Raw genomic sequence first — 11,579 nt, forward strand, 5'->3', positions numbered from 1 at the left:
GGAAAATGTGAACTCGGGTTACGATTAGGCCCCATTGAAGATGGTAGGCCTGTATCAAAGTTGGTTTCAGGTATAGGCTTGTGTGAAGGAGCTGAAGAATAAGCATCTTGGAAAGCTCTTGGGGAAGGAGAAGTAAACCTATTACTTCGAGTAACATAATTTGATCGACGCATCATGTAAGGTCTTGCAGAGATTCCATAGGTGTAAGGTTCAGGAGAGTAGTTTGCTGAACTGAATCTCAATGGCAATATAGGGTAGTTGGCGGTTGTAGTTGCTTATCTTCAAGTTGAAAATCTGTAGGCAGCAGTCTAAAAGATGCAGGGTACCCGCCAGGAGTCCTGATCTATCTCAAATACTAGTGGCAGGAATAGAGTATTCCATGGATTTGATTGAGGATCCAGCTATTATTTGAAGTGTCATGAGACACCAAGGCAAGTTCATAACCCGTTTGAAGAGCTTGTCCTGCTTGCAGACTGCTACCTTCAGAACAAGAGATGTCTGGCTGTGATTTTCCAAATAGTTTCCATTAGACATCAAACGTGCAACCTTTAATGCTTGGAATCTCATTCACAGTTTCCCTGCCTTGTGTATGTTTCAAGCAGCCCACATTGACATATGGGGCAGGTGAATAATTGTTTATATTTCCATTCTGCTCAGTACAGGAAATAGTTGTTGCTCCATACTTGTTTGCATGATTTTGCATACTACTTTTTTGAGCTGAGTATGATTTCTGAGATGCCTTTAAGTCATCTCTTTCTTCAATCAGGTCTGAGTAGTTTTCAGGGTCACATGAATTCTGAGTGGTTCACAAAAGATAAATGGAATGAGATTAGTTGTGATACACCTTAACATATATATGCATTATCTTCACTAGAAAATGATCAGCAGAAGGTCAATACCAGAATAAAGCCAAAACTAACATATCAATAACACAAATAGCAGCAAAAGAAAGACATGGAGGAGGATTGAGGTGAACTGCTTCATTCTTCTTTATGTCAAGAAGCACTTGAGGTTTTAACGTATTCATCTTTCAGAATAAGCTCTGTTACACATTCCCTCCCATATATAAAGCAGCTGGAGTTGCTGGAAAATTTTCCTTCATCTGCTTTGAATTGCAATAACAAAGAGACCACCTATGGACTATGGAGGTTTGGAACATATCATGAGAATTGGATCAACGAAATTACTAAGAAGAATATGGAAAACTCACTATGTATCAGCTGAAAATCAAGATTTATCAAATTCTGGACCTAGTGCTTGCTCAGGATCAGATATTACTTTCAACCATGTTTGAATAAAAAATGTACTTAAGGATAGAATTCGAATTTTGGAGTGCTCCCCATCAAGCCAAAGATAAGGATGTGGAGTACTCTCCATCAAGCCAAAGATAAGGATGTGTTACCAAAGTGGGGGAGGACTATTCCAAACCTCTTGCTCGCCAAGACACGATGTTGAGATGGGCACATGATTGAGCTCAAAAAAGATATTTAAAAAAATCTCTCGCCAATGTGCAAGGATGAAGTGCATAACATGTTTGCTCACCAAGGACGGAATGCAGTTGCTCAAGTCTTTTTATTGCCAAGCTACAAGAAGTCACTTGTCAAATGGTACCTTGTTACTTATATGGCCATCCCTTGAATTGTCTTGGTCTGATATCGAGACCATTTACACTCTCTAAAATACCTACAAAAGAAAATCACAAAAATGGAGAATAATCGCTCATGAAGCATACCGTCCAGGATAACTTCAGATTATAGCATCAACTTCAGAAAATAGTATGGGTCAATTCAGGCTGATTTTATACCATAGACGCATGACTCTGAAGAAGAAGAGCTCGACGGGATTTGAACCAACTTCAAAGGAAATTCTTTACAAATCCCTGAAGCCTTTTGGCCATAAGTTTTGTATAGTTGTAGCTCTTGGAGTCCTCTTGCTAATAAAACAAGAAGTTCATGATTTTGTCGCTCCTACACCAGTTTATGGATTTTATACCATAGATGCGCAAATTTAAAAAGTTGGTGTTGCAGATCTCTGATCGCCTTTGAAAAAAAAAATTAACTCGGTCGTCTATGAACGAGTTTGACCCTTAAATTTTGATATACGTATCTCTTGAAGTTTCATTTTCATAATGTCGAGCAACTCACAATACCGTTATTCCTGCATCAAGAAACAAATATTTTTGTAGAAGGTACTGAAGTTGGAAATCAACAAAGTTTAAAGGATGGATACTCCAAATACTTCTATGCATACATTTTTACCGAAGGTCTGAGGATGAAACACGCCACATACAGCCGTCAAATGTGAAAAGGACAGTAAATGTAATCCCTACCAAAGTTTAAATAAAGAACTGTTCCATGTCAAAGTTCGAAGATTCAGATACTCTATATTTTCACCAAGTTAACACCCTGCATTTCCGGGCTAGTCTTTGAACCATCGTTCCTACATGTATAAGCCATAATCCAAATTATTCTCATGTGAATATAAGTTTCATGATCCTTATCCTCATGCTTGATGTGCTTTCGAGGTGAAAAATGTTCATTGGAATCACTTAGAACAAAGTTGAGCTAAGAGCCTTTTCCTTCGTCCAAAGTTTAGTATTCGATTGTACAAGGATCTACTTTGAACGTGTATAAATTTTGATATACATATAAATATGAAGTTCAAGACCTACGAAATTGTAGATAATTGAGTCAGCTTTCCAACGATACTAATTTCGCCTTAGTCCAATAACCGAGTGAAAAGTTATGGTATTTTCCGTGAGAGGCAGTAAGGGTCACGATAGCCCCGCGCCGCGATAGCTATTCAACCCGATTGGGGGTCGCATCATGAGGGATGCTTAACCCTCAACCCCAAACGTCCAAAGCATGAATTATAACACCCAAAGGGGCATTATTTGCCCATCTTCCTCAAATCAACTCATGTAAAAACCCTCTTCCATTCCCAAGAAAAAAAATCCAAGCATCACCATTTAAGAACCTTTAAGGAAAGTTATTCTCCTTCAAGATTTAAGCTTTTGAGGTATGTGTGATGTTCATTCATAGGCCCTTTTCACCCATGGAGTCCAAGTTATGAATTTACATGTCTATGATAGATTACCTCCATAAAATTCTTATGAATTTCGATCATGTATTATGTTTCCAAGAGTTTTGATAGAAAGAGCCTTTACACGTTTGAAAGTTGAAATATGTTCATCAATATCTTGGTAATTTGATTTCAATTCATGATTTCAATTGTTTGCACGCGGAATGGATTATAGTATATTTTAAATATTGTGGTTTCCATATCATGTTCACGCGAATTCAGAATAAAACCCTCAATTTATGATTTGGTCATGTGATCGTGCTATGTTATCATGTTTAAAAACACCCCCAAGTTAAAGTCTTGGTCCCCATGTGTTTGATGAAATGCTTAAGTGAATAATTGTGAACAATGATTTCCTCCCATGGTTTCAAATCTTTCATGTGTCCCTGTTGTTATTGTTATTGAATCCTGAGAGTTATGAATTCTCAAAATTTAGCTCTTTACCTAGTTTTCAGTACCCACAAAATGATTTCAGAATACATCATGAGCATTTTCTTTCAGTCAATTATTATGATCAGTTGTTAGTTCAGTTAAACTCAGTTCAGTCCAGTAATCAGTGTCAGTTCAGTTGGGAGTAGGATTCAGCATCGAGAGAACCTAGGGAAAGGGGATCACCCGTCAGCTAGGAATGGGTCCTTAAAAGCAATCCCTAAGTCCAAAACTACGTAGCCAGCGTAGGTTATGAGATGTCACCCGCCCGTTTAGGACTGATCTCAGGGGTCACCCACTATATTAGGACTGACTCCACAACCATTGTTAGTACCCATGGAACGGTACTAATACCCTTCCAACTGGGGTCACAGGTACCCCGATCAGCTCAGACTAGGGCATGTCAGTTAGATAATACCTCTCATAATTTCAGTTTCAGTACTCAGTTTAGAATTCAGTTCAGTCTTGCTTGACCATAACATATAGTTTAACAATTATTCAATTATTAGATTTCAGTATTTTTGTTTACAGACTATTTCAGAACTTTTTTTATGCTTGGTCATGCATTCTCAGTCTTTACAGTTTTCATGCATTCTTACTCAGTACCTCATGTTATACATTCAGTCAGTTATTACCCATGCACATGAACCCATGTATATTAGCCTAACCTCATTTAGCATACCAGTACATTCAAAGTACTGATCGCATATTCATTTCTTGCACTATGATGTCTTATATCATAGGTTCGAAAGATCGGATTCCCCATCGTTCTTAGACTTTCCAGTGCATCATCGAAGCAGTCGTGGTGAGTCTTCATCCTTCGAGAGGTATCTTACATTCAGTTATGTCAAAAGTTCAGTTATTTAGTCAGTCAGAGTTAGTTAGGGACTTATCCCATCAACTCCACAGTCAGACATTTTAGAGGCTTTCAGACTAGTACAGACAGTTGGTCAATTTTCAGTGTGATTATCTATAGTTTTATCTGTATTGCCAGTATGTTTCTAGATATTTTAAACCATGATTCAGTATTGATTTCAGTTGTTAAAACCTTATGGCATTTCAGTTGAAATTTTGCACATGTTGTTTATCAATTTTATTCAGTGCTCATATCAGGTACCAGCTCATGGGTTAGCTTATGGTTTCTTAGGACTGTAAGCACCGTGTGGTGTCCAGGATCGAAACCCAACTTAAAATATTTCAAAGTGTAGGGGTGTCTAGCAAAAGTCCAAGTTCCTATGCCTAAAAAGGTGAAAATAGGACCTAAAATGGTGGACTGCGTGTTCATAAGATATGTTAAAAGTAGTAAAGCATGTCGGTTTTCGGTTCATAAATCCAAATATTCGGATATCATTGAAAATATGGTAATTGAATCAGATAATGCTGAATTCTTTGAACACATTTATCTGTATAAAACTAGACATGAACAGTCTAGTGGAAGGTCTAAACGACCTTGAGATGAACCAAGTGAAGATGTACATAATTATGAGAATCCAAGACATAGTACACGTCAAAGTACGTTAACTTCATTTGGATTAGATTTTGTAATATTTCTCTTAGAAAATGAGCCTCAAACATTTAAAGAAGCGATGGCGCCTTCAGACTCATATTTTTGGAAAGAGGCAATAAATAGTGAGATTGATTCAATCTTAAGCAACCGTACGTGGGAGTTGGTTGATCTTCCTCCAGGAAATAAGCCTTTAGGTTCTAAATAGATCTTCAAAAAGGAAAATAAAATTGGATGGTACTATTGACAAATACAAGGTGAGACTTGTAGTAAAAGGCTTCAAACAGACGAAAGGTCTTAATTACTTTGATACATAGTCACCAGTAACAAGGATAACGTCAATTTGGATGCTAATTTCCTTGGAGGCGATATATGATCTTGAAATTCATCAAATAGATGTGAAAACAATATTCTTAAATGGAGAATTGGAGAAAGAAATTTACATGGAACAACCCGAGGGTCTTGTGGTTCCTGGTAAAGAAAAGAAGGTGTGCAAGCTGGTTAAGTCACTCTATGAACTAAAACAAGCACCTAAACAGTGGCATGCGAAGTTTGAACAAACCATATTAGTAAACGGGTTCAAGATAAATGAATGTGATAAATATGTTTACACTAAAGGCACTCCAAATCACTAGGTCATTGTTTTTTTGTACATGGATGATATGTTGATCGTCAGTAGAGACCTTTTTAACATAAATGCTACGAATCGAATGCTCGAGAGCAAGTTTGTATAAAAGACCTTGGAGTTTTGGATGTGATCTTAGGAATAAGAATCCATAGAACTTCACAAGGGTTGACATTATCACAGTCTCATTACATTGAAAAGGTACTTAATAAATTCAAGTATTTGGAATTTGGTATTGCCAAGACTCTATTGGATGTGAGTTTTGCACTTTAAAAGAATGAAGGTGAAAGTGACTCATAGTTAGACTACATAGAAGTGTTGGGATGTTTGATGTATATAATGAATTGTACTCATTTAGACATACCATGTGCTATTAGTAAGTTGAGTCGGTACATGGGTAATCCCAATAAAACTCATTGGATGGCAATGAAAAGAGTTTTGGGGTATCTTAAATACACTCAAGACTATGCTTTGCAGTATAGTAAATATCTAGCGGTACTTGAAGGATATAATGATACAAATTGGATCACCGGATCGAATAAAGTAAAATCCATGAGTGGATACGTATTTACTATAGGTGGAGGAGTAGTCTCTTGGAAATCGTCCAAACAGACATGTATTGCTCGCTCTACAATGGAATCAAAATTTATCTCATTAGATAAAGTCAGTGAAGAAGTAGAATGGCTCCGAAATTTCTTGGAAGATATTCTTTATTGTCCCAAACCATTGGCACCTGTATGTTTACACTGTGATAGTCAAGCGGCAATAGGTAGGGCAGAGAGCATGATGTACAACGGTAAATCTCATCACGTAATATGGAGACATAATACCATTAGAGAACTTCTCTCTAGTGGAATTATCACTGTTGACTATGTGAAGTCAAAGAATAATGTGTCGGATCTACTTACAAAAGGCCTACCTAGAGAGGGAGTTGAGAGAACGTCCAAGGGAATGGGTTTAAGGCCTAGGATAAGTCAGCATGGCTGTAACTCTACCTAGAAGACTGGAGATCCCAAGAGATAGGTTCAAAGAGATCAAATAAAATTGTTTCTGACAAGTTCAACATTGTCAATATACCCAACCCATTCTCATAATGTGGACAATGTTTAGTAAACAAGGATAAGACTTATGGTGTGAAGTCTTTTAATGATTATCTAATTTGGCGGATTTGACCAAATATTTTAATCTATAGAATTGAAACGCTTAGAAATCACCTATGTGAGGGCGAAGTGGAAGCCTCTTCAAAGAGAATATTAGTAAAGGCCTGTTCTCTAAGCTCTCATGAAATTGGAACCTGTTCACGGCTGAAACAAATAAAATCGTGAGAACCATAAACTGTATAAGGCTGGCTGTGTAACATATGTTTTCTAGGAGTACATTAATGCTCGATGGTTCAAAGATATCAAATCTATCGACTGATAGAGTGCATTCGATGCATGTTCACAATGAAAAGTTCAAAGGAAAATCCACTTATCCAGATGCAATCAGTCTTTTCTTGATGATCACATACTTGTCCGTAAAATTTTATATAGAATAGTCATTCTTCATTCATATGGGGGATTGTTGGGTTCAATTGGTGTGAATGGAAAATAAAAGAACACAACTCTTCAAGGAAAAAACACATAATTTCGAAAAAGGAGTAACTGTTCAGTCAGATGTGACTGTTCAGAAAAGACATGTTGTTTTGGAATGGACAGACATGACTATTCCAAAATGATACACCTTTCCGATGAATCATTGCCTCATTTTCGAAGAGGCACTTCATGGCTATATAAACCTGCATTTTTTCCACAGGTTTAGTACAAAAATTTCTGCATAGGAAAAAACATTTCTCTTGCTTCTAAAACTCTATGTGATCATCTTCCATTGAGTGAGTTCGAAGAAAACTAGAACGTTTGAGGTACTGTTACAGTCTAGTTGTGAAGCCATTTTATCTTGGGATAAAAATTTCGCAACCTCGGGTACTTGAGGGGAATTATTTCCTTAAGGACACTTCGTGAATTCGAAGGACTTAGCTTATTCTATTTCCTCTTATTTCTTAAAAAAAAAAATAACACACTTCTTTGATAGTTCATATTGAACTTGTGTTGAAGATGTTGAAAACTTCATAAGTGTTCTTGAAAAAATTTTGAACTTGTGTTGAAGTGTAGTGTATAAACATACCGATTATGTACTCGATCCAACAACAACATTTTTACCGAAGGTCTAAGGATGAAACACGCCATATCCGGCCGTCAAAAAGAGAAAAGGACAGTAAATGTAATCCTTATCCAAGTTTGAAGTAATAACTGTTCCACATCAAAGTTTAAAGGATTGGATACCCCATGAGCCTTCTCACCAAGTTTCAAGAAGAGGGTGTCCTGCATTCTTCTCTCGCCAAAGCTCCAGCAGAGGATGCAATGAAACGATGCTCAAGGATGTCGAAAGGGTACTCCAAGTATTTCTTCCCGCTTAGTAGCAAGAGGTAACCCGCCAGTTAGTATCTTGTCAGTTATATGGCGATTCCTTGCATCTTCTCGGTTTGAATCGATACTATCTACACCCTCAACCAGACCCAAAAAAAGAAGGGGAGAAACCCTGTTTGGAGAAAGATACAAAAAGAGAAGCGCACTCATGAATGATGTCCAAAGTTACGGCCTGCCAGTTTAGCCAACTTCAAAAATCATTTTTTGTTAATCCAGAAGAATTTTTTACTAGATTTTTAGGTATGTTGTATCCTTCCAAGTCTAGTTTCTGTGGAATCAACTCACTCGTCATTTGGATGCTCCTTCACCTAGACGGTAGCTCTTTGGTGAAATTGCACAAATCTGTCAAAAAGAAATAGCCCAAATTTTTATTCGACTTCAAAAATTGATTCTCGTAAATACAAAAGGAGTTTTGCCTTGATTTTCTCAACATTTGGACTCTCCTACGTCAAGACAAGGATGTTTTGGTAAAACTGTGCAAATCTATTAGAAAATAGGCCAGATTTATGACCAACATCAAAAATTAATTTTCGCTAATCTAGAAGGTGCGTTGACTTGATATTTGGATACAGAGTCAAGTCGCTCGCAGTTTGGGCTCTCCTACACCAAGGTGGGGATGTTTTAGTGAGACTGCATAAATTTGGGGGGAGGGGGGGAGAAACAGGTCAGATACAAGACCATACATGTTTATGAAAAAATCATCAAAATCCACTATTCGGGGCAGCACATCCTCTACCCATTCCCAGTAGCCAGACGTGTAGCAGACATTGCCAAATCTACAAGCCGAAACACTCCAATTCTAAGACATCCCTTAGGATGAGAAGACTCGGCATGCACAATTTCCTTATGAATTTTGGATTTTAGCAGAGGAACATTCATATTAATGGCCTTACCCAAGGAATTTTTTATGACGGCTTTGGTCTACGTTTGTGATCATTCTTCAGGATGAAGAGATCCGGAAAACAACCCTTTGTCAAGTGAGAAACACCGATCGCTGGAGATTGGACCTCTATGGTAAGGATTTTGGCATTGGGATTTAGTTTGTCACTCACTATCTCTTGATCGATGAGGATGTGGCATATTGTGGTCTCAAAAGTAGGTCATGATGCTGGAAAATTGAGTCTGTATAACTTCATCCAAAAATCTGGAGTGGAATTAACAATCTTTCCTATGGAATCCAAGATTATTAAGTTTGGGATTTTTGCGGCTATTCAAAAGCTAACTTCAAAAAGAATACCTGAACAAACATGGATAGAATCGGATTATTGTGTCTTTCGTAAATGAGGTAGCTTTACTGATCTTCTTTGTAATGCCACAAACCACACATAATTTTGGTGCTTCTAAGCCAAAATAAGATATTTTCCGTTAGGCCACAATAATCTGATTGTGATTTTTAGAGATGTTGTAGCTCTATGAGTCTAGTTTCAACATTCATGCAGAGCTGTGAAAAAAAAGTGACAGAAATCGTATAATATATATAAGATAAGGAATTACCTTACAGATACGGCCTCAATTGGACGACGTCGCTAATTTACAACCAACCAATAATACATTAAAGATTTCAACTGTATCAAACGAGAACTGTACTGTAGCAAGGAAAAAGAGGTGCAAGGTACTCCCTCACAAATTAAATGAATCAATTCCGAAAATTAGAGGTATTCACGATTTGGATAAAATCGAACCAAATCGATAAGATTTTCTTGATTTAGTAAGGTGACCAACTAATATGGAAAATTTTAGTAAGATGGTCAACTTATATGGGGTAAAGGGAGTATGAACATCCATTGCTATGTTGATATATATATTTTAAGACTAATAAAAGAAATTTTGGTATAAATATGAACTAATATGGTTGATTTATAACGTTATTAATCATTGTTATACATGCTACTTTTGTAACACCCCAACTTAAAAAGGAGTCCCACATCGGCAAAACACATGAGGGATGCTGGGTATATAAGTAAGAAAGTTGAACTCCCTAGTGACGTATTTTTAAGCCGTGTGGACCAAGGCCCAGAGCGGAAAATATCACTAGTGGGTTAGGGAGTTATGAGGTCTCTCGAGCCTTCGTGGTTCTGGATGCCCGTCGCTGCCAGGGCCCCAGCTTAGGTCGTTACAGAATGGTATCAAAGTCACTTTTGTGTCAGCCATGTCAATGTGGGCTAGAGTTCAAACTGAGCGTAGGCTAAGGCAGGGCAAACCTCAGCGAGGACGGTGAGTCCATAGCCATGTCGATGTGGGCCAGAGTTCAAACTGAGTGTAGGCTAAGGCTGGGCAAACATCAGCGAGGACGCTGAGTCCATAAGGGGGTGTGTATGTAACACCCCAACTTAGGAAGGAGTCCCACATCGGCAAAACACATGGGGGATACTGGGGAGTTATGGGGTCTCTCAGGCCTTCGTGGTTTGGGATGCCCATTACAGCCAGGGCCTCAACTTGGGTTGTGACAGAATAGTATCAAAGTCGCTCCTGTGTCAGCCGTGTCGATGTGGGACAGAGTAAAAACTGAGTGTAGGCTAAGACGGGGCAAACCTCAGCGAAGACGCTGAGTCCATAAGGGGGGTGTATATAACACCCTAACTTAGAAAGGAGTCCCACATCGGCAAAACACAAGAGGGATGCTGGGTATATAAGTCAGCCATGTCGATGTGGGCCAAAGTTCAAACTGAGCGTAGGCTAAGGCGGAGCAAACCTCAGTAGATGTGGGCCAAAGTTCAAACTGAGCGTAGGCTAAGGCGGAGCAAACCTCAGTAAAGATGTTGAGTCTATAAGGAGGGGTGCATGTAACATCCAAACTTAGGAAAGAGCCCCAGGGCCAAAGTTCAAACTGAGCGTAAGCTAAGGCAGAGCAAACCTCAGTAAAGATGCTGAGTCTATAAGGGGGATGCATGTAACATCCAAACTTAGGAAAGAGCCCCACATCCACATCGGCAGAACACATGAGGGATGCTGGGTATATAAGTAAGAAACCAAACTCCCTAGTGACGCGTTTTAAAGCTGAGCGGACCTGGGCCCAGAGCGGACGATATTACTAGCGGGCTGTGCGGACCTGGGCCCAGAGCGAACGATATCACTAGCGGGTTGAGGAGTTATGGGTCTCTCGGGCCTTCATGGTTCGGGATGCCCGTCGCGGCCAGGGCCCCGACTTGGTTCGTGATAACTTTCGATCATTAAATAAGGGGGGCATCGCAGCCAGGGCCCCAGCTCAGATCGTGATAGAATAGTATCAAAGTCGTACCTGTGTCAGCCATGTCGATGTGGGCCAGAGTTCAAACTGAGTATAGGCTAAGGCAGGGCAAACCTCAGTGAGGATGCTAAGTCCATAAGGGGGTGTATGTAATACCTCAACTTTGGAAAGAGTCCCACATCAGCAAAACACATGAGGGATGCTGGGTATATAAGTCATCCATATCTATGTGTGCCAGAGTTCAAACTGAGTGTAGGCTAAGGTGGGGCAAACCTCAGCGAAGACGCT

Source organism: Capsicum annuum, chromosome 12 (genome assembly GCF_002878395.1).
Source record: "Capsicum annuum cultivar UCD-10X-F1 chromosome 12, UCD10Xv1.1, whole genome shotgun sequence".
In the NCBI taxonomy this organism is placed as follows: domain Eukaryota; kingdom Viridiplantae; phylum Streptophyta; class Magnoliopsida; order Solanales; family Solanaceae; genus Capsicum; species Capsicum annuum.